The sequence below is a fragment of the Equus asinus genome, chromosome X (genome assembly GCF_041296235.1).
Source record: "Equus asinus isolate D_3611 breed Donkey chromosome X, EquAss-T2T_v2, whole genome shotgun sequence".
Taxonomy (NCBI): domain Eukaryota; kingdom Metazoa; phylum Chordata; class Mammalia; order Perissodactyla; family Equidae; genus Equus; species Equus asinus.
The window spans coordinates 115,446,132-115,471,202 of NC_091820.1; the positions used below are offsets into that span (position 1 = coordinate 115,446,132).

The 25,071-nt window shown below is 36.6% G+C and overlaps 1 pseudogene; it reads right to left on the reverse strand.

Annotated features, from left to right (window-relative positions):
- Nucleotides 1-5,233: 5,233 nt before the first annotated feature.
- The window catches only part of LOC139042622 (tigger transposable element-derived protein 1-like), a 44,660-nt pseudogene continuing 24,822 nt past the window's right edge, over nt 5,234-25,071 (reverse strand).

The following is a 25,071-nucleotide window of genomic DNA, read 5'->3' on the forward strand; positions in this document are numbered from 1 at the left end:
ACCTTAACTTGCACATCTATAAAATGGCAAAGCTAATATTAGACACTCTTATCTCACATGATTCCTCTGAGGTTCAAATAAAATGAAACAATGCATATGAAAGATTTTTGAAAGCACCAGACAGAGGTTAGGCATATTTATTAAAAGGTTTCTTGTGTAATCATGCTTATATTTCTGTAATTTGAAGGAACTGCCAGTTCTCATATAATTTCATTTATCAGTAAAAAGAATCACAGAACATTTTATTATAATTAAGGTTCGTGAGCCTCAATCTCCCCTCTGAATTGGGTGGGAAATAAATTTAATCAAATCAGCTTTCAATTTTCAATCCTTTGGTCTTATGCACATATAAGCTACTCACAGAAGCTCACACTCACATTGGCTGTTAATGGTTAGTCAAAACAATGGGCCACAGTTTATTTACACAATGTAGCTTGCAGAAATCAGTGTCAGTGGAGCTAATGATACATTGCCACACCCATGAACAAGTTTCTATAAAATATCATAGTGACCAAGATTTTGATCAATTTCCTAAAAGACAAAACAAAATGAAAAACACCTAGTTTCATTCTCTGGCAGACTCGGGGGCCTAGAAAGATGAACTTCTAGATAGAGAGGAAAACTAGTTCAGAATGAAACCCCTTGGCCTGCCATGTAGTCTAGACTAGTGTTTGCCAAACATACCTGATCATCAAAATCACCTGGAAAGTTTAAAAAATTAGACGAGATTCCCAGATCCTGTCGCTAGAGTTTCTCATTCTGTAGGTATGGTGTGGAGCCTGAGAATTTGTGCTTTTAAAGCCTTCCCAGGAAATTCTGAGAATCAACCGGATTTGACACGCGCTAGTCTAAGTTACCATGAGAGGCATTTGTCCTCAGCACTGTGTTCTTCAGAGACAACCCAGTCCTTAAATTTGGATTTTGCAGTACAAATGCATCCTCCATTATGGTCTGCTTTGTGAATACAAACAGTAGCTCATTGTCAGAGACTAAATCTTACCTCTAGGACAGTGATTATCAAACTTTAGTGTGCTATAACACCATTTAGGGAGCTTGTTGAAAATTTATATAACGTGGTCTCCACACCCAGAGATTTTCATTCAGCTAAGTTTGGGAGGGGAACCCAAGATTCTGCATTTTTTTTTAAGATTTTATTTGTCAGGGGCTGGCCGGGGCCGCAGAGGTTAAGTGTGAACGTTCCGCTTCTCTGTGGCCCGGGGTTCGCTGGTTTGGATGCCAGGTGCGGTCATGGCACCGCTTGACAAAAGCCATGCTGTGGTAGGCGTCCCACGTATAAAGTAGAGGAAGATTGCATGGATGTTAGCTCAGGGCCAGTCTTCCTCAGCAAAAAGAGGAAGATTGGCAGTAATTAGCTAAGGGCTAATCTTCCTCAACAAAAAACAAACAAAAAAGATTTTATTTTTCCTTTTTCTCCCCAAAGCCCCCTGGTACACAGTTGTATATTTTAGTTATGGGTCTTTCCAGCTGTGGCATGTGGGATGCTGCCTCAGCATGGCCTGATGAGCGGTGCAATGTCCGCACCCAGGATCTGAACCGGCCAAACCGTGGGCCGCCAAAGTGGAGCGCACAAACCCAACCACTTGGCCACGGGGCCGGTCCCAGATTCTGCTTTTTTAACAAGTACCACAGATGATTCTTATACACATGATCTAGAGAGTCACACTTTGAGAAACACTGGCTTAGACAGTTTCCAATATCAACTTAAATATGTTACCTTTACTAATATATGATATTTTCAAATTAATATTTTTAGTGAATATCCATATCCTTACAAAGATATAATAAATTCTTTACAAATTCATTACACTTCATTCAAACCCTTTTAAATATAGATCAGAATTGAATGGGTCTCTTTGGATTTAGAGAGGACAAAGTTAAAAAGTGCTGTTGGACTCTATTTTTGTACCCTTAGCATTGGATGCACCCATTTAATTTTAGAAGAATAGAAATGGATCAGTAAGGATTACATCTATGATCATTTGGCTCATGAGAACAGAAGAAAATGGGTTGTCTCCTGCACATTTTACTATGAACTAAATCTTGCTCTTAGATCACCAGAATATCAGCTGAAACTGGATCAACAATTCTTATAGCTTAGTCCTTCTGCTTTGGAGTATTAATAACTAGCAACAACATCATTTTCTATCAGTTCAGTCCACAGCCTTCATGTGATTTTTGTTAATATTCTATTGTCAGACTATATATATTGGTGGGTGCAGCCTGGGTTCAAATCATACAGAATGTGTAAAGATGAAAATGAAAATCACCTGAAATTCCATTATTTAGAGGGAACTGTATGAATATTTGATGAACTTCCTCTCTGTATATATACATGAATATGCATCTACATAAAACAGCCAGTATAACACTATATATAGAGTTTAAGCATTAAATCACACGCACTTATCCATGTCATTAAATGTTTGTTTTAAACATTTTAAGAGTTTCATTTTAATGATAACCTAGAACCATGGAACAAATAAGAGACTAAACCTAAAAGTAGGTTGAGCATATTTATTTGTGTTCACTATTCAATGATTCCTGCTTCATAAGGCTGTTTTGAGCACGAAATGAGTTAATACATTTTGGGCACTTAGAACAGTGTCTGGCATATAGCAAGTGCTCATTTAATGTTGGCTACTATTATTCAAAAAGCATTTTTGTTCTCTCTATATTAACAGAGGTTACTAATGCCTCAGATAAGCAGATGACATTACATTTCTCCTGGTGTCTCTCATTAAAGCAGTAAAGTTGAATATTAATGAGTATAGAGAATTATGTTGTCATGCATGCTAGTCTGGAAAATATAAATTCATCTCATAAAAAGTCAAAAGATCAAAGAAGGTTTTTACTGTTAATTGGAAACAAAGTGTCATTGGTGTCCTGATTTAATGGGTACTCAATTATGATTAGCCAATAAAAAAAGAGAAAATAAATAAAAATAATTAAAGTTAAAGTTAAGTTATTATTAGCTCTTATTTCACTAAAATCTTTTCCTCATAGCCCATGGCACCAAATAAAATTAAATATAGAAAAGTTCCATAATTCACGATGACATTCTCAGTGTTAAGACATTTTTAAATAAAAAATGCAGTACTGAAAGTATACTTCAAAATTATTAGATGTAATATTTTTGTAGCCAAAAGCATTTAAATTTTGAGAATTGAACAACTGGAGGACTGGATACTATTTATGGATTTAGAAAGGTTTAGTCACTTTCATAAGTTAAAATTCTTCCTCTCTTTAAGCCACCTGTTCTCTCTCTCTTTAGAAATGGTTTGGTTAAAAATAATCTCAAGATTCTGACTATTCTCTATTCTAAAAGAACCACATCAAGAGCAAAGTAGGATATTTTTCTTAATTATTGGTAAAGACTTTGGACAGGTTCATGGACAGACAGTTCACTAATTTGTTATAGCCTTTCCCATAACATTTGAAAAAATGGTTTGGAAAATCTCAGAATAGACACTGCCTAAAATAAAACCAAGCAACTGACCTAAGTTCAGTCAAGTGCTGGGAATATATGTTACCTGAACCTTGAGCTTAATGAGTTCCTTAATTAGGGAACACATAATTTAAGGTGCTAAAAAGTCATGTGGCTGAGTATTTGAATTATTGTATGTTTACATCAATTTAACTAGAAGCTATAATTATCAATTACAGGAAGTCCAAATTAAAAGTTCTTCTGAGGAAATATTAATGACGTTCTTTCATTATGTACTTCAGACACATTTATTCAGACACAATTATTCATTTCCATAAATGAGAATTCAAGTAAATGAACAACACTAGAAAGAATAATTGTTTAAAAATGTAATATTGTCCAGCAAACAACAAATAGCCGCTGGTTATGTATATTCTTTCTTGATATAGTATATTTAGTTTTAAATATGTCTAATATGCTTCAAAGTGTAACCTTTTATTTAGCCCACTTCTGGAAGTTACTGTTAAAATGAAATTCTGAAAATGATGTTTATAAAGAATTATAAAGTACTTGGGAAAATGCATGAGATATGCAATGTATGAAAAAAAAGAAAGTGGGATATAGGTGTATATAGAGCATTCGCTTTAAACTTTTCTGTTTTCCTAATTTTCTATGATGAGCATATATTATTTTAAAGCCAGGAAACATATTTATTTAATGGAACGCTGGTCAATAGGGAAAATTACATTGTAATACCGTAGATGAAGTAGAACTTATTTAATTTTTTATTCCTCCCTCTGGATGAGACCTGCTGGCAGTTTACCACTCTTTTACCAGGGCCATGTCTAGAATTTTGCCCATATGTCTGACAGGGAAAACAAAGGTTCCGTTTCAGAAGAAACAGACTGGCTTGCTCAGTTGTGGAATTTTATTTATTTAGTGATAAGAAAGTCTATCTGGGACTTGCCTCGAGAAGTCAAAAGTTTCTATGGATTCAGGTTTCCTAAACTCCATTTTCAAACAACACCTAAAAAAAATTAGCAGAATCAAGTAAATCATAATGAAAACAATAGTAATTATGTTTTCCAGCCCTGGATATTTTCTTTTAATGAATTATGAGAGTAAAGCCTATCAAATTATTAACCAGGAAAATAATTGTCAATAGTAATTTTTAAGAATAGCGAATAGAAATCAAACCAATTTTGAGTCCATCAATAAAAAGGACAGAATTTGCAGCAATGTATTAAAAATGGACAGGATTTAGTAGTTCCTTTCAGATTTAAACAGGTATTAATTCACTTTCTAAATTCAACCTTTATTTACACGCACTCGCCAGAATAATAAAATATGAAAAAGTGAAACTAGGATTATGCATATGTAAAAAATATTTTTCAGATTACAATTCCAAGAAGAGGGTAGGGTGGGTATAACACCCTTGGGAAATTTTATTAACAATTGATTCAACTGAGCAGGCCCTGGCCTCAACAAACATGAAGTTAATGAACCTCTACACTTATTTGATAACTTACTGAAGTTCTCTTTTCGTGACATTCACGGGCATAGCTTGGAGATATTACAGGTTTGGTTCCATACCACCACAATAAAGCTAACATAACAATTAAGTGAGTCACACAAATTTTTTGCTTTCCTAGTGCATATAAAATTTATGTTTACACTATACAGTAGTCTATTAAATTTGCAGTAGCATTATGTTTTAAAAAGCCCAATGTACATACCTTAATTAAAAAATACTTTATTGCTAAAAAGTGCTAACCATCATCTCAGCCTTCAATGAGTCATAATCTTTTTCTCTGGTGGGGGGTTTTGCCTCAATGTTGTCGGCTGATGACTGATCAGGGTGGTGGTTGCTGAAAGTTGGAGTGGCTCTGGCAACTTCTTAAAATAAGACAACAATGAAGTTTGCCACATCAATTTACTCTTCTTTTCATGAATAATTTCTCTGCAGCATGTGATGCTGTTTGATAACATTTTACCTACAGTAGAACTTCTTTCAAAATTGAAGTTAATACTCTCAAACTCTGCTGCTGCTTTATCAACTAAGTTCGGGTAATGTTCTAAGTCCTTTGTTGTCATCCCAACCACATTCACGGCATCTTTACCATGAGTAGATTCCACCTCAGGAAACCACTTTCTTTGCTCATCCATAAGAAGCAACTCCTCATCCTTTAAAGTTTAACCATGAGATTGCAGCAATTCAGCCACATCTTCAGGCTCCACTTCTAATACTAGTTCTCTTGCTATTTCCACCACATCTGCAGTTACTTCCTCTGCTGAAGTCTTGAAACTCTCAAAGCCAACCAGGAGGGTTGGAATCAACTTCTTCCAAACTCCTGTTAATGTTGATATTTTGACCTCTTCTCTTGAATCACAAATGTTGTTAATGGCACCTAGAATGGTGAATACTTTCTAGAAAGTTTTCAATTTACTTTGCCTAGATCCATCAGAGGAATCACTATCTACGGCAGCTGTAGCCTTACAAAATGTATTTCTTAAATAATAAGACTTGAAAGTTGAAATTACTCCTTAATCCATGGGCTGCAGAATGGGTGTTGTGTTAGCAGGCATGAAAACAACATTAATCTCATTGTACATCTCCATCAGAGCTCTTGGGTGACCAGGTGCATTGTCAATGAGAAGTAACATTTTGAAGGGAATCTTTTTTTCTGAATAGTAAGTTTCAACAGTATGCATAAAATATTCAGCAAACCATGTTGTAAAAAGATGCAGTATCATCCAGGCTTTATTGTTCCATTTATAAAGCGCAGTCAGTGTAGATTTAGCATAATTCTTAAGGGCCCTAGGATTTTTGGAATGGTAAATGAGCATTGGCTTCAACTTAAAGTCACCAGCTGTATTAGCCCATAAAAGGAGAGTCAGCTTCTCCTTTGAAGCTTTGAAGCCAGGTGTTGACTTCTCCTCTCTAGCTATGAAAGTCCTAGATGGCATCTTCTTCCAAGAGAAGGCTGTTTTATCTACATTGAAAATCTGTTATTTAGTGTAGCCATCTTCATTAATTATCTTAGCTAGATCTTCTGGGGAACTTACTGCAGCTTCTACATCAGCTCTTGCTGCTTCACCTTGTACTTTTATGTTATGGAGATGGCTTTTTTCCTTAAACCTCATGAACCAACCTCTGCCAGCTTCAAACTTTTCTTCTGCAGCTTCCTCACCTTTCTCAGCCTTCATAGAATTGAAGAGAGTTAGAGACTTGCTGTGGATCAGGCTTTGGCTTAAGAGAATGGTGTGGCTGGTTTGATCTTCTATCCAGACCACTGAAACTTTTTCCATATCAACAATAAGGTTGTTTCACTCTTTATCATTCATGTTCACTGGAGTAGCATTTTTAATTCCCTTCAAGAACTTTCCTTTGCATTCAAAACTTGGCTAACTGTTTGGGGCAGGAGGCTTAGCTTTCAGCCTATCTTGGCTTTCGACATGCCTTCCTCACTAAGCTTCATCATTTCTAGCTTTTGATGTAAAGTGAGAGATAGGCAACTCTTCCTTTCATTTGAACAATTAGAGGCCACTGTAGGGTTATTAACTGGCCTAATTTCAATATTATTGTGTCTCAGGGAATAGGGAGGTGGAGGAGAGGGAGAGATATGGGGTAATGCCTGGACGGTGGAGCAATGAGAACACACACATTTGTTGATTAAGTTCACTGTCTTATATGGGTATGGTTCATTGTGTCCCCAAACAATTTCCATAGTAACATCAAAGATCACTGAGCACAGATCACCATGATAAGTGTAATAATAATGAAACAGTTTGAAATATTGTGAGAATTACCGAAATGTGACACAGAGACACGAAGTGAGCAAATGCTGTTGGAAAAATGACGCCCACAGACTTGCTCAATGCAGGGTCACCACAAATCTTCAACTCATAAAAACTCAATATCTGCAAAGTGCAATAAAATGAAGCACAATAAAGCGAGGTTTGCCTCTATATGCTTTTTAAATATAAATTAGTTTTCTTATTTCTACTTATGAATATTTATTTGATATCTGGTGTTTGGCATTTTATATATCATAATTTCAGCCTATGATAGTATTTAGTAGTATACCAAAATTATCCTGGCTTTCAAAAAAAGTATGTGAAAATCTGTACTGCAACAATAACTATGATTTCACAGAAAATAAGGTAATCTTAGGGAGATGGCAAATGCTCTCTTTAATAAACCTTTAAGAACTTCAGGTGAGATTACATGTAGGCATGACGAATAAATCAATAAAAGTTATCTGTTAGATACCTACTATGTTCATTTTTATCTTTGGGACATAAGAGGGACAAGACAAAAGTGAGGTGGATGTTGAAGACTCCAAAAGCCGTCAGCATCCTCAAAGTGCTTACAATTGAATTGGCTAGAATGGTTAATGAATGATACAAGATAAAAACAAATTAAGTGATAAATTGGGAGGTACAGACAGCTAATGAAACTTAAGCTTCAGAGACCCTTTCTTGAATGGGTCCCTTGCAAAGTCCTAAGGGGGACTGTATTAGTTTGCTAGAGCTGCCATAACAAAGTACCACAGACTGGTGACTTAAACAACAGAAAATATTTTCTCACAGTTCTGGAAAATAGAAGTCCAAGATCAAGGTGTCAGCAGATATGATTCCTTCTGAGGCTCTCCTTGACTTATAGATGGTCATCTTCTCCCTGTGTCTTCATGTAGTGTGTGTCTGTGTCCTAATCTCCTCTTTGTATAAAGCTAACTATCATATTGGATTAGGGTCCACCCATATAATCTCATATTTACTTTACCTCTTTCAAGACCTTATCTCCAAATATAGTCATGTTCTCACTTATTGGAAGTTAAGACTTCAACACATGAATTTAGGAGGGGACACAATTCAGCCCATAATACTCTGCCCTCTAGCCCCCCAAAATTCATGTCTTTGCTACATGTAAATTACATTCACTCTATCCCAAAGCCACAAAAGTCTTAACCAATTCCAACATCAACTCTTAAGTCCAAAGTCTCATCTAAATATCATCTAAATCAGATATGGGCGAGATTCCAGGTTTGATTCATCTGCAGGCAAAATGCCTCTCCAAAGCCGGCCCCCAGTGGCATAGTGGTTAAGTTCGCACTCTCCACTTTGGCGGCATGGGGTTCACAGGTTCGTATGCCAGGCACAGACCCAGCGCCACTCCTCAGGCCATGCTGTGACGGCATCCAACATAAAAAATAGAGAAAGATTGGCACAGATGTTAGCTCAAGGAGAATCTGCATCACACACACAAAAAAGCCCTTTTGGGGCCGGCCTGGTGGCGCATTGGTTAAGATCGCGTGCTCCGCTTCAGTGGTCCTGGGTTCACCAGTTCGGATCCTGGGTGCGGACTTACGTACTTCTTATCAAGCCATGATGTGGCAGGCATCCCACATATAAAGTAGAGGAAGACGGGCATGGATGTTAGATCAGGGCCAGTCTTCCTCAGCAAAAAAGAGGAGGATTAGCGGTGGATGTTAGCTTAGGGCTAATCTTCCTCAAAAAGAAAAAAAATTCCTCTCCAGCTGTGAACCTGTGAAACAAGACATGTGCTTCCAAAATACAGTAGTGGGATAGGTATTCTAAAAGGGAGAAATTGAAAACAAGAAAGGGATCACAGGTCCCAAGCAAGTATAAAACCTCGCAGGCAAATATGAATAGATTTTGAGGCTCAAGAATAATCCTCTTTAGCTTGATGCTCTACCCTCCATGTCTACCAGTGTGACAGTCACACTCCCTCAGCTTTGGGAGGCAGCCCTGCCCCCTTGGCTCTGGGTGTCTGCCTGACCCCTCTGGAACCGAGGAGGAGAAGGCTTTGTCCCCTGGGCTTGTGCCCCGTGAGCCCGTCGTAGCAGTGGCAGCCCTAATGACCTCTGAACCGCCTTTGGGGGTCATTCTTCCCTTTACTTGAAGGATAAAGTCTGTTTGCAGACAGATCACTCTATTGGCCCATCCTGTAGAATCCCAGAAGCCTTCCTTCACTTCATCCCATTACTGTCCCCTTCAGGCCAAGATGGCAGCATTTCTATTAGTAAATCTCCATCTCTATTCCTGGTTTCCGCTGAGATGGTTGATTGGATTCTTAAGTCATATGTCATAATCTCTTTAGCAATGGTTGTCCAGCTACTGAAGTTCTTTCCATAATATGCTATCTCATTTTTTGCAATATGGACAGACTGAGGATTTTCTAAATCTTCAAGTTCAAGTCCCTTTTTCTTAACAATTCCTTCTTCAATTTATATTTGTTCTCTTGCATTTTACTATGAGCAGCAAGGGAAAACCAAGCTGTGCCTTCAACACTTTGCTTACAAATCTCCTCAGCTACATATCCAAGGTCATCACTTAAAAGTTCTACTTTACACAAAACACTAGAACCAATTTGATTAAGTTCTCTGCCACTTTATAACAAGGATCACCTTTCCTCCAGTTTCCAATAACATGTTCCTCATTTCTACTGGAGACCTCAACAGAAGCATCTTCTGACATTCATATTTCTACACATTCTGTTTGTGATGATATGTGTATATCTCTAAGATTATAGAAGCTTTCTCTACAGCTCTCCTCTATTCATTCTGATTCCTCACCAGATTTGCCTTTAACCTCCATATTTCTAGCAACATTCTCTTCAACATAATATAGGTTTTTTTCTAACATGCACCACAAAACTCTGCCAGGCTATTCAGTTCCACAGCCACTTCAACATTTCACCTTTTTCTCCCCACACGCCTTGCCTTGTATGGACGGAGACTGGAGTAGCTGCAAGCACATTAGGGATCTGGCTAAGGGGAAGTCGAGTTAGAGATCATTTAGTTTAGCTTTAATAGGATTTATCTATGTGGTTCATAGTCACTTTTGTATATAGTTACTTTTATTACTAGCTACCCCAGAGTAAGAGTGGCTTCCAGGAACACTCCTATCACCTTCCATGCCTACAACATAAAAATGCAAAGTTTTTGAGCCGTGTTGTGACATAAACATGACCTATAGCTTCTGCCACTGGAAATATGAAAGATAAGCAAGATTTGAAATGTATGAAGCCAGAAGCCTGTCTACGCAAAAGTCTTTCAAACATTAAATGTATAAAATTATAAGCAAAGGATTGGGTTCTCACCAGAGCCTAGTCAAATGTTCTCTCCTATCAGAAATATTCTTGATAACATGATTATAAAAGGACTATATGTTTCTTTTCATTTTTGATGGAAATTGTATGAAACATAATTCATCAAAATTTCTGTTTGCAAGGCACTTATCTATAGCAGTATTATAAACAGTGACTACATCTGTATGAAGTCACATGCTTTATGCATATTTATTAACAGTAATAGAAAAGGCACCACTTTTGATCAACTATGTGAAAGAAAGACATTACATAAATTATCTTTCTATTCCCCCTATACACAATGAAATTTACAGAGTAATTGTCATATCAAGAGGTGATCAAGAGTATGCATCCACCAAATGAATGGGTGTGTCAGGTAGTTAAATAATAAAGAGTGTTATTTTTCTTGATTTTTGTGACGTTTGTAGTATTTATCAGTCATTTGAAATGTATAATATGTTGTGATTTATCTCTTAATTCCAAACAAATGCTCACTTTTGAATCTAATTGTATATTATTTTTCTTAAAGAAGGTTCCCCAAATCATGTATAAGTTCAGTCCCCTCAAAATTCGGATCTATCCCTAAGTAGAGGCTATTCATAGTGAAGGAAATCATAAGACAGGGAAATCAATAAAAACTGGAACAATCAGGCGAGATCTGTAGTCATTTTTATGGAAAGAAATCAGTTTTATTCTTCAAAAACTTGGGCCATCTGTGTAGAAAACTTTGTGTGTGTTTTGTTTTTTTCCTCCAAGAACATGGAATTTCTTATAACAGGGCATGAAATCAGTCCTACATTCAGAGTTATTAAGAACTATTAAGCCTTTTTGAGACTAATCTTTTGTGGCAAAAGATTTTGGCTGCCCGGTGTCAGACATTTTCCACTTATTTGCTAACACAGAACCCTAATTTTATTCCCAGGGAATAAATCATGATTGTTCTAAGTTAACCTTTGCTTTGCAAAGTGATTGGTCTAGGTGTAGGCATGTTACCTAATTCTGGCAAATACAAATGGAAGTCTGATGGAAATTTCTGGGAAAGATTTTTTTTTTTTTTTTTTTTTTTGCTGAGGAAGATTCACCCTGAGCTAACATCTGTTGCTAACCTTCCTCTTTTTGTATGTGGGCCACTACCACAGCATGACTACTGGCAGACAGTGGTGTAAGTCTGCATCTGGGAAGTGAACCCAGGCTGCTGAAGCAGAACACAACAAACTTAACCACTAGGCCACCAGGACTGGCCTCTGGGAAAGGTTTTTATCTCTAAGAAAAAGGGTGAGGGTTGAGTAAGAAAAAATTCCTTTTTGCCACCCACCATTTTTCAGATATTGGTATAAGGGTGCAGTATTTGGAGCTGTGGCAACAATCTTTTGGTCAAAACAGAACAGTCAAGTGACTTGAAGTAATATCAACCCAGCAGCAGTACTGCGATATCACTGAACTCCAAAACCAACGTGGGACAGCCTGATTCCAAACATCTAGTTATGAAATATAATTAAATACTACTATTGTTAAATATAATTAAACCACTCTTGGTCAGAGATTTTTTTGTTAGGTAGAACTGAAAGTATTTCCAGCTAAATGATAACTGATATAATGTGAAACAAAGAAGAGGGAAAGTTTTGATATTAGCTCTCATATTAGCAAATACTTTCCCTCAAAACACAGCTAGAAAGACGTGCCTTACAGTTTGAAATACTCATTTGAATACTTGAAATGTTTTATTAATTTTCATGTGGCATGCCCAGCTAAAATGAAGCCTTATTAAATGAACAATTTTAAATAAAACTTTTATTGAGGGGCTGGCGCAGTGGTGTAGTGGTTGAGTTTGTGTGCTTTGCTTTAGTGGCCCAGGGTTCCCTGGTTTAGATCCTGGGTGTGGACCTATGCACAGCTTGTCAAGCCATGCTGTAGCAGGTATCTCATATATAAAGCAGAGGAAGATGGGCATGGATGTTAGCTCAGGGCCAGTCTTCCTCAGCAAAAAGAAGAGGATTGGTAGCGGATGTTAGCTCAGGGCTAATCTTCCTCAAAAAAAAACAGTGTTATTGAGATATAATTCACATACCATAAAAATTACCATTTTAAAGTGTAAAATTCAGTGGTTTTTAGTATACTTACACAACTATGCATTGATAATTATTATCTAATTCCAGAACATTTTCACCACTCCAAACAGGCACTTCATATCCATTAGTAGTCTCTCCCCAATGCCCCCTCCCCCAGCCACCAGCAACCACTAATCTACGTGGATATGAAGTGGTAACTCATTGTGGGTTTGATTTGCATTTCCCTAAGGACTAATAATGTTGAACATTATTTCATGTGCTTACTGGCCATTTGTATATCTTCTTTGGAGAAACATCTATTCAGATCTTTTGCCTATTTTTAATTAGGATATCTGTCTTTCTGCTGTTAAATTGTAAGAATTTTTATATATTATGGATTCTAGACCCTTATCAAATATATGATTTGCAAGTATTTTGTCCCATTCTGGGGGTTGTTTTTTCATTTTCTTAATAGTGTCGTTGGAAGCACAAGCATTTAAAATTTGATGAAGTTCCATTTATCTATTTTTTTCTTTGGTTGTTTGTGCTTTTGGTATCACATTTAAGAAACCATTGGAAATATTGGAGGCTGGGATGTTGTGAGAAATTCCACAGTAGAGAGGATGGGAGCCTGAGGCATTTTGTTTGGGACCTGGTAACATCTGAGTTACACTTAGGTACATGTTCAAAGTACAATATTAAATATTGACCACATATGTCAGAATCACCCAAAGGTGCTTATTAAAAATAGAGATCACATGGCTCCCTTCAACATATCAAGACAAATCCCTAGGCTTGGGGCCTAGGAATATGAACTCTAAACAAGCTCTTAAACAGATTCTGCTGTATATGGAAGTTTGAGAACCATGGAACTATGCCATGTTGCCCTCCAATAAGCATAAAATACACATTTTTAAAATTTCTTGATAGATGTCAGCATCATTGTCAACTTCCACTAGATTCAATGCAACATTATTAAATGTGCTCTTACTTTGTGCCAGGCACTAAAGATATCCTACAGAGAAAATTTAGTGAGACTATTTAAATAATATAATTATTATAGCACATACAAGCATGCATAGATACACCACACAAGCACATGCATCAGGCACAAAACTGTCATTTCAAAACTAACTTTGTTGATTCATTTATGACTCCACAAAACCTCATTACAGGCGGCTAGATGTCAGTTTCCATTTGGTCATAACAATGATTTAGTAATGAGAATAACATTTTTAGATGTTGCACTTTTCCTCAAAGATTTGCTTTTGAGAAATCTGTTCATTTGCATCTAATCATGTTTCCTTTATCTGAGTGCTGGTTATCAATTACTGCGTAACAGATAACCATGAAACTTAGAGTTTATAAAACAACAAGCATTTATTATCTCATGATTTTTGTTAGTCAGTGATCCAGGGGCAAGCTAATTGGGTGTTTTTGGATCAGGGTCTTTCATGAGGTTATAGTCAAGATGTCAGCTAGGGCTGTAGTATTTGAAAACTGACAGGAGGTTCAACGAAGAGGGGGACGTGCATATTTGTGAGGCTGCTGAGGCTGAGCAGAAGTGTTATAGCGGGAATTTGAGATTCTCCCAATGGAATTTAAATTCCAATTTTTTTTAGCAACAATACCTTTACTGGATCACAACTTTCTGTCATGACCTTCCATTTTACTTTTGAGTCTACAAGAAATGGCCACCTGGAAAATATTTTTGTATCTTTTATCAAATCAAAGTGGAGGTCAGTGCCTGTCATGTCTTCCATATCTATGTCATGCTCCTCAAACATTCATGTAATAATTTAACTCCAATAACATTTGTCTCGGCAAACAAATAATTTTGGCTCCTTCTACAGAAAATAAGAACTATATAATCCTGTAATGTTCATTTTATCTTTGAATTCAGGAAGATTAACACTAGACTTAGGGCTTGATTGCAACTAGATCAACCCTAACCTCCCAGAAAAATTCAATTTTCACTAAACAAATGGCATTTGATTATCACATATTCTTTAATACATAAGTCAATTCAGTAATTTTAATGGATGGTGGTGCTGATTAACAATACAAATAAACTTAAAATAAGATAAAATATATTGTACTCCTTGGAATAACTTTCAGATTTTGAACAAAAATAATATGAAGATAAGAATATAGAGAAAACGATTTGAATTTGAAAGAACCAGAAATGGAAATACAAATGTTGCTTTTCAGAAATTTTTATGTTTAAAAAATTCAAAATTAAGAATTTAAAGGTCTCTGCTTATTTTAGAGTTTTGCCAGAACAATTGTAAATGTCATGGCTCTGGTAATTTTATCTTTTTACTTGTAGGACAAATGTTTCTAAAGAAGTGTTAAGTGTGTTTATTTGTGTGGAACTGTAAATAATGAGTTTACAGTGGAAATAAAAATTTCAACTCCTTGGTGCCCTTCCTTGAAAGCTATACAGTCCCCACTGGTGTTCTCCTCAAGGTTCATGCCATGTAGCTGTCTTATAGGTAAAAGTACTTTAAAACTATTTCCTTCTGATATTTGCAGAACTGGTACCCTTGTACTAGTATCTTCGTTTAAGTTCTAAGTTTCCATTTCACAGAAACCAGGTTTATGTCATGTGGGGAAGAAATTCAAGCCATTCTTTTTAGATTAGAGACAATTATCTGTACCATTTAGGTAAAAACGTAAATTGTATGGGTGCTCCAGAATGGCTGTAAATATTGACTAAATTGACGGAGCAATTACTCAACTTTCTATTTCGTCTGCCTTTGTACACGCACCCACAAATCAACTGACTCAGTTAACTTACTCTGAGGAATTCATTTCCTACGAAAAGCTAACTTTTCACATGACACAATCTAATAATAGAATGGAAATCTTCAGAGCGGCAAACTTTGAATGTAAGTATAACATTAAATTTGGTACTCAGATACTCGAGGGCAATTACGGTTAGGTTAATTTTAACAATTTAAACAACTCAGGCAGATTTATTCATTCAACAAACTTTCATTAAGGCTTCCTATGTGCTTTTCACAGTGCTACATCTGTGGATACAATTTAAAATGTCAAGTCTCAGCCTTCAACAAATTCACAATCCAGTGGTAAAATCAGAAAAGGAAAGAGATAATTATGCAACAATATTGTAAGTCCAGTCACTGGTAAGATTGTATAAAATAATGTTTCAAGAAAATTAATGTGGTAGCACTATGTAAAGTGTACTTGAGTTAAGTCAAATTAGTAGTATAAAGTAGGTACTATTTCTATTCCTGTTCTCCATATAAAGAAACTTCAGAGGCTCAGAGAGATTCAATAATAGCCTGGGATCACTCAGTTTATTCATTAATGTGTTCATTCATTGATACATTCATTCATCAGAAACTGTTTTATGAGCCATGAATAGAGCAGTAATCAAGACAGACTGAACCCTGCCTTAAGGATCTTGTAAAAGATCCAGAAGTGCTGTGATAATTCAGAGAAAGATAATGGTACTGTATTTGGAATTCTAGTAGGGGCAATGGACATAAATACTCAATTATACATTGAAGGGCAGAGCTGAGAGTGAAGTTGGGTTCATCCCACTTGTCTATGAAAGGTAGCTCTCCCACATTCTGGCCACCAGGTTATAGAGGATGGGGAGGGCTTTGTTGATGTTTATACATGTATAGGCCTGCAGGAGTCGCTGAGTTATATTGTCTGAGTGGCAATTTACTTTAAAATACTTCAGGACTGTATAAGCAGTGTGACGAGTAAGAGGAAAAAAAGGTAATTCTAATTAAAATCTTAGGGCTGACTAATTACCATATGAAGTGTCTTTATCTGAAGCAACACTTGAGGGCTAGCTAATTAGCAGGTGAAGTCTCTTAACTGAAACTATCACCTCAGGGTTGGCCAATCTGCACCTCCTCCTTAACAACCTAAAATAATTTAAATAGGGGGTCTGTACCAGAAAAGGAGCTATTACCAGAGATAACTTTTTTTTTTAATCTGAAAGACCTATCTGTATGGCAGGGCAAACTTCTAATTCCCAAACATCTGCCCTTCTTATCATCCTGTGAATTATCCTCCTCCCCTTCGAAACATCAGGCCCCTATCCTTAGTTCAGGATGGTATATAAGCCTCAACCACCCAACTCGCCCTTGAGTCATCTCTTTGGGGCTCCCATAAGTATGAAATTAAATTTATTTTCCTCCTGTCAATCTGTCTGATGTCAATTTAGTTATCAGACCAGCCAAAGAAACTAAAAGGGGAAAAAGGAAAATTTTTCCACCCCTACAATCCACATTCTCGGATTGATGAATCACTCAATGGACAAATTGTTCACTTTTCAAATGATTACTCAATAAGACTTACTTCAAAACTCTTGTTTTGCTGTATTCACCAATGTAAAAATCTATATTACAAATTTTCTCTAATTCCAATCATATCCTTGCATTGAAAGTGGTGACTTAAACCAAACCCCCAAACTTTATAAATATCTGCCTTTGACTTTCCCCTTTCAAGATACTACTAAGAGCCTGTCAAGATGGTATTTCCCCTTACTACAACAAGTAATGTGTTCAGCATCGTTTGATCAACAAACTTTTGTTGGTGATCTTTTTTTGTAGTCAGCAGGCACAGATGTGATAAAGTAATAAGAATAAATGGCTTTTCTATGAATATACATAGCATGAGACTAGACCATGGCCAAGGAGAACATTCACAGAGAGTGAGAGAAAGATGACTAGAGAAGACTACAGAAAGGCAGGAGAAATAAGACTTTATCATATATCAGAGCCAAGAAATGAGAGAGTACCTTTCCTGGTGGGGTGATCGTAAGTGTCATGTATGAAAGGTTTAGGGTAGTAAGAATTAAAAAGAAACTGCTAAAATTGTTTTTTAAAAGTTTAGGAAACCTCAAGTATAGAATAGTTAGGCATGGAGTGGATATATGGTTATTAGATGTGACCAATGGGTCTATACTAAATCTAAAGGAATTTGACTGAGAAAAGTGAAAAGATGCTATCATAGTTGAAAGGAGCCCCCAAATCAAATTTGGCTTAGTGAAGCTTCCAGTGGAGAGGGACAGATTCAAGATATCAGAGAAATGATGTAATGCTTTGAATGATTTAGACCAAAGGTCAGCAAACCTGTTCTGTAAAGGGCCCTCCTGTCTCTGTCACAACTCTCCTGTCCTAAAGCCAAGGGAGCAGCTGATATATAACTGACTGGGTGTGGATGAATATGTTGCAAGGAAACTTTATTTACAAAATTAGATTGCAGGCTGGGTTTGGCCCATGGGCTGCAGTTTACAGACCCCTAATTTACACCAAGGAAATGTATGAAACAAAAGATGTCTCTAGCAAGCCAAAATATCCATAGTAGTTGCGACATTAAGTAAATTCACTGGAACTGAGCAACTATTCAAAGATTTTATGAAGAGTGCCTGAAGTTACAGCATCTGAAGGCAGCTATTCATTTTTCCCCAAGGAAAAATATTATAGGGCTGAAGCTGATCTCTGATCTGCATGTATCTTGATCGCCATACTGGGTCATCCTACACTGAAATAAGTAAGACTTTGTGTGACACCATTTTTGCTTAAAATGTACACTTCCCAAATTAATAGCCTTTGTCAATTTAGAATTTTAATCAATGCATGCTACTTTGCTATTCAAATCTCTTGTGAAAATTAGAATGGAAAAAAGTTAAGATAATTACTACAAATTAACAAGATACTTAATCCATTGAATACTTTTAAATTCACATTCAGACTTAAATAATATTAGCCCCCAAAAGAAGTTTGGATAGTGTTGTTCTCAAAAGGGAAGTAAATGAGGGAAAAAGGAGATTGCAATGGGCATGCTTTCTCAAGCTCAACTACAGAATTAAAAGCTTAGTTTGTAATGCATTTAACTTTGATAATCTATGAACCATGCAAGTTTCATAAACTAGATGCTTGAAACCAATGTGGCTGTGGTATCAACGTTAATGTCAAAGCAGAAGTAAATATGTTTAGTAGTAAAGTCATACAAAAGTGCTGTCTGTAGGCTTTTCTTATTTACTTAATCACGAAAGTGCACTATCATGACATTGCGTGTGCCTTTTCTTTACTACAGATCATGCTGTTTTGATTATTTAATCACTTACCAGTACTTCTTATACCTTATTTTAACTTAGAATTAGGAAAAAATAAACTTTAAAATGTATTGCATTGCAAAATATAGGCCAAGTGCTTTATATTGCAATACTACATTTAGTCCTCACACTGAATCCTACGAGACAAGTAATGTTAATATCCCCAAGCTACAGATAAGGAAAGTGAAGCACAAAAAGACTATGAAATTTTCTAGTAGTGGTAGAGCTCATAAGTGGCAGAAATGAGACTTGACCAAGTTCTATTTGTCTCAAGATGTCAGTCTCTTAACTACTCTAATACATCACCTCTGAACGAGACAGTTGGAGGTGGGGGCGAGGAGTGCAGCAATACAACTAGTTAATTAAGCATCCATTATGTGCCAGGTTTTAGCACTACACTGGATGTGGCAGAATTCCCATGGATGGGGTCTTTCTCAACCAGGAAATTATGTTATCGTTTTATAAAAACTAAAGAAGGATGAAATATATAAAGAATGTGAACTTTAAGACCCTTTTGTAAGTATAGTTAATACAAACCTATCACCAGGCCAGTCATGTCAATGGAATGGAACGGGGCGGGGGGGGCGGGTATCAGAATTGAAAAGTACATCTTAGTAAACCATTGCACTAGATTCTGAATTCTTTGAGAGCAGAAACTAGAATCTTGTTCACTGCTACATCTACAATGCCAAATATAGGGCCTATCAGAAAACAGAAAATATTGGATCTCAGGAGAACCAGTCTCTGACCAGCCACTTACCATTTGTATAACCTTGGGTCAATTATATCCCTGAACCTCGATTTTAGTATTTCTAAAGTATAGTTGGCTATTTGGTAATTATAAAATTTGAAAAAGATACAGATTTTTCCCTTATAAAGCTTGCCATCTAATGTATGAAAGACACACTCATAATAATACTTATCCTGCCTTGCTCATAGAATTGATGTGAAGGTCAAATGAGATACTCTATGTATTTTGCATGTTATATAATACTCTACAAAGATTAGCATTATAATTTTGATGATATAAAGTTGTTATCATTCATCTATTAGTCTGGTTTATTTTGGTTGCAAGAGATAGAGATCCAACCCCAACTAGCTTAGAGGGAGAAATGAATGTATTAAAAGCATATAGGGTAACTCTCTGAATCAAGCAAGCAAGAAAGAAAGAAACTGCAATGACAAGGCAGCTCTAAGAATCTCAGGTATGTAAAGTAGAGTCTCAGCACCATGGGTCTCTTTTTTTCTCCCATCCCTCTCTCCCATTGACTTCTTTAAGTATTAGCTTCTTCCTCTCAGGCTTCTCTCTTTGGTGGAAAAAATAGCCTCTGGCACCCAGTAGAGTCATATCCTTATAGTTCTTTGATATCCTTATAGTTCCTTAGAGGTAAGAGAGACATTTTCACCACTACCTGTAGCTGAAAAATCCTGAAGAAGGGCTCTGATTGCATTCAAGGATGGCATTCTCATCCTGGGCCAATCACTGGTCATACAATTTGGTTGCTATGATGGTCTCATCCTGGGTCACATGCTCACACATTTTTACAAGAAATGGGGCTGGTAAAATATCCTGAGCAGACAGGCAATAATTACTAGAATACCATAGCTTCATTTACTTAATGCTGTATCAATTAAATACTAATTTATTTGTAGAATGGCTAAGATTCTCTCTGTTTCTCTTACTCTATGGTAATACTTACAAGAAGAGTGGGCTACATTATTTGCAGGGCCTCATGAAAAATAAAAATGTGGGGTCTCTTCCTCAAAAAGCAGGAAAAAAGTGTAGTGAAAGGTACTAAAATACAAAACTTTTCTTTAAAATATTTTGTTACTTATAAAACATAATAGAGATAATAGCAACACATGAATAACAACGTTATAAACTGCAAAAGATTAATATTTTTGGTATAATAATTTTATATAATACAATAAATGACAATAGTTTGTTAATGTGATATCTTGATCCATCAAAATGTTTTTCTGGCTCACATTTCTGTAAATTCACTTATTAGGTCATCAAAATGTATACTTTTAGCCACTTCATTTTCTTTTTTTTTTTAAAGATTTTATTTTTTCCTTTTTCTCCCCAAAGCCCCCCAGTACATAGTTGTATATTCCTCGCTGTGGGTCCTTCTAGTTGTGGCATGTGGGACGCTGCCTCAGCGTGGTTTGATGAGCAGTGCCATGTCCGTGCCCAGGATTCGAACCAACGAAACACTGGGCCGCCTGCAGCGGAGCACACAGACTTAACCACTCGGCCACGGGGCCAGCCCCTTAGCCACTTCATTTTCAATTGCTGTAATTGAAAGTGATGTTGATTGCTCTTGGTAAATGCAAGATTGCGAATAATTTTTGATAATTTTTAAGTTTAAGAAGGGTCTTTCCGCTGATGCAACTGTTAAGAGTAATACATAGGCCATGACATCATTGGAATAATTTCTGATAGGTTAGTTCTAAATACAGATTTTAGTACATCTAAAATTGGTATTTTTTGCAGAACAATTTTTCTAAAAAGATTTAACTCTTCATACAAATCAGTTTCATGTAAGTCTGAATTCAATTTTAAGTGTAAATTTATATGACGGCATTTTAATGTTTCCTCTGACATTTTCTGTAACTTGTTAAGGTTGTAGAACAAACTGAAAGTGTTTCCAGGATTTGTATCTAATTCATAATATCTGTTTATGCATTCTATTGTTTTATCTTCAATTACAAGGAAAATTAATTTAAAATTTTCTTCCCCATTAGTAATTATTTCATGTGAATCTTCAAATGAAAATAATGTCCTTTTAAATTTAATTTCTATTACTAAGTCTGTGGATATTTGCCTTGCAATGTTGCAGCAAGTTTCAAATCCAGAAATTCTCAAGTTTTCAAAGAATTCTAATAATTCCTTGATAACGTTTTATTGCAGTGTCCATGTGTATGCTGTTAATTTGTAATAATTCACTGACTAAGTTTTCTGCCTGAGATCTTGCAGTCCCTGCTCAGAGAGTTACTATTTGTACAGATGTTGCAGGGATGGGATGCCAAGATGGGCAGGCTAACTGACTTCCCCCTGCAGGTCTTAACATTGCCCCCAAGAGGAACTTCTTCCTGTCCCAGGCCACAGCCACTGCCACCATTGCTGATACTTCTACTGCTGCTGCCACCACTGTAGCTGCCTATCTGGGCCCAGGTTTTGGCCCCAGTAATTCCCTTAGGGCCCTTCAGAGCCCCAGACTGCCCTAAGGTAGCGAATGGGTCTCAGGCAACCAAATTCAATGCTCATTGTGCTCCTGAGCATGCACTTATGGTGTGCGTGCTGCCACCAAGCCTATCTCCTCTGCTCATGCACATACTCCACTGTGCCTTTGGACTTGATTTCATGATGGTAATAGTACAATGTTAAACCAAGTGTGGGTTCCCCTCTGAGATCAGGGACTCTTTACTAGATAAGTCTTATGCGCATAAAGCCTGCCTTGCTTGCAAGATGTGCTCACTTGGGAAAACAAGGTCCCTGTTTATTCTCTGAACAGGTAGTTGCTCAAAAGTGCTTAAGAAATGTTGAAAAAATCCTCTATTTGGGTTTTACTAATACACATTCATGTGCATACACCCCACCCCCCATTTCAGAAACAAAAATGTCATGAAACAATACTAAACCTTACTATGTGTGATGCACTCTTTTCTTTTTAAAAATGCTGGTCCTGCGCCACTGAAGGAACACAATTTCCTTGAAATATGACCAACTCATCTTGGTTTTCCTGGGACTTTCCTGGTTTTGGTGTTGAAAGTATTGTGTCCCAGGATCCCCCTCAGTTATGGAAAAAGCAGGATGTGTGGCCACCCTGTCTCCATGTCCCTATTCTATGCCTACAACTCCCATCCCTTGCCTTGACTTCTTTTCAAACTATAGCTTGAAGACTTGGCCTAAGCAGTCCATCTCCTCTGTGAAACTTTTTCTGATACTTCCAGGCAGAAGTGCTCCTTCCTCTCAGCTCCAATAGAATGCTTCGGGTATCACTTTTACAAAATTTACCACACTACTTCCTTGGTTGTTTCTTCCATTAGACAAGAGTTCCTTAGGGAGGTTTTTTTTCATCTCTATTTTCCATGTGCCTAACATAGTGTTGCATACACACCGAGTAATCAATAAACATTTATTGAAAAGATGAATGAAGCACTGGATCTAAAACTGTTCTTTATCACGATGATTGGAAAACTGAACTAAGCACCAATGGTCAATAATCCTTCACTTTGTTAGAAAATCAGATTGTATAGTCTCCCTCAGAAACACTAAACAAATCGACCCACCCTCTCAATGTTGAGGATGAGTTCAATTAATTCTTTATTTACTAGATTCCTTATTTCACTCCAGCCTTCTTTTACTTAATGGGATGTGTTTTCTTCAAACTGGATATAAGAAATCCATTACAGTCAGCAAACAAAATGACTTTCTTTTGTTTTGGTAACAGGTTTCAGCATCACTGGACATATTTGTAGAACTATAATGTTATTGAAAACTCAAAATTATTATCTGTATATTACACACTTAAGACTTTTTCCTAACCATATTGATGTCACTGTAAGTTCAGTTTGAGGAATAAAAATAGAAGATTGAAGTTTGGATTTAGACTCAATGAAAGAAAAATAGTTTTGTTTGAAAATTACCTGTCTAATCAGTTTATTTAGTGTGACAAAAATATCTTAGTTGAAAGGCTTTGATTTTAGTGAAGAAAAAGAAATAGTGAATGTCTTGGTTTACATCAACAAATTCAGCTTTGTGCACTGATATGTATGATTTCATAGATTATGAATTTGGTTTCATGACTGACTGTAAAAGTGTTATTTGAGAGTTCAACATTGTTATGATTTATAGTGATGAAAAAAATTTTAAACGTATTATATAAAGAGCTGTTTGTATAATCCTGATGCATTATGGAAATTTGCAGTGGCCAACTTCTCTTCTGATGTTATACTCTAAGTCAGTTCTTACTGAACTATTGCAATAACTCTTGATGCTAACTACCCAGAGTTAGGCCAAACTCCACAGGTTAAGGGCACAATCTTCCCCAGACTGTCCTCACTTCAAACATCAGCCACCTGCTTGGGAGTTCCCAGGCCATGGACACTTCCGACGAACTAGCTATAAATCCAGGATTTCCCACTACCCCATCAGGTCCAATAATTCACTAGAATGACTCACAAAACTCAGGAAAGTGCTATACTTATGATTACCGTTTTATAACAGCAAAAAGGATACAACTCAAGACCAGCCAAAAGAAGAGATGCATATGGCAAAATCTGGGAGGGTCCCAAATTGAAGCTCCCAGTATCCTCTCGGAGTGGAGTCAAGATGCATCATCTTCCTGACACATCAATGTGTGACAACATGCACAGAGTATTGTTAACCAGAAAAGCTCACTTGAGCTTCAGTGTCCAGACTTTTTATTGGAATTTCACTATATAGGCACAGTTGATGGAATCACTGGCGATGCGATGGAACTCAATCTCAAGCTTCCCTTCCTTCCCTGAAGATCACATGGCTCACAGCCCTAAACATCTAATCACATAGTTGGTCTGTATGGCATAGCCAGCTCCTACCCTAAATCATCTCATCCCAGTTAGCTTAAACTATATAGGAGCCCACCATGAATCACTTCTTTAGGATAAACTATCTGAACCTGCCATGAATAACAAAGACACTCTTATCAGTGGGGAAATTCCAAGAATTTAGAAGTTACCTCCCAGGAACTGAGGAAAAAAGTCAACCAAATTCTTTTTTATACAACTATTCACTGACAAATTGGAAACTATTAAGATTTCTTATGTGCATACAGGCTGGCATTCTTTGTCTATGGAGCACACACACTTTATTTCATATGTTCCAAACAGAATACACCAAAAGGAAACATTTTATTCATAATCTTTTGGAACACCACATTGATCTATTTTCTTGAGTGCAGGCTGGGCAATAAAGATTTGGGGCAACTAAAGTTTTATTCTCTATTAGTGTCTTTCTTTATTGGATAACTTTCAGCACAGCAAAATAGCTTCCTGAGTGCTTCATATTGTTCCATCTGTGTAATACCACTCAGGGTCTTGACATACATATGGAATATACACCTACTGAAATTGGATGATTAGAGTGTTCTCCTTTTTCTTTGTGTTTCTTTTTTGAGGGGGGACTCATTTTTTTCTGTTTGCAGGGGTGTTTATTTCTTCAGTTTCTTTCATACTGCAGGGGAGGAAAAATAATTTTCCCTCCATTCTTCTAGGTTCTTGGCTGAGACCCTCCTGTAATAAGAGACAGACTAACAGGAGAAAAACAAATAGAAATTTAATAGCATGTATACTTCCTGTATACATGGGAAAGACC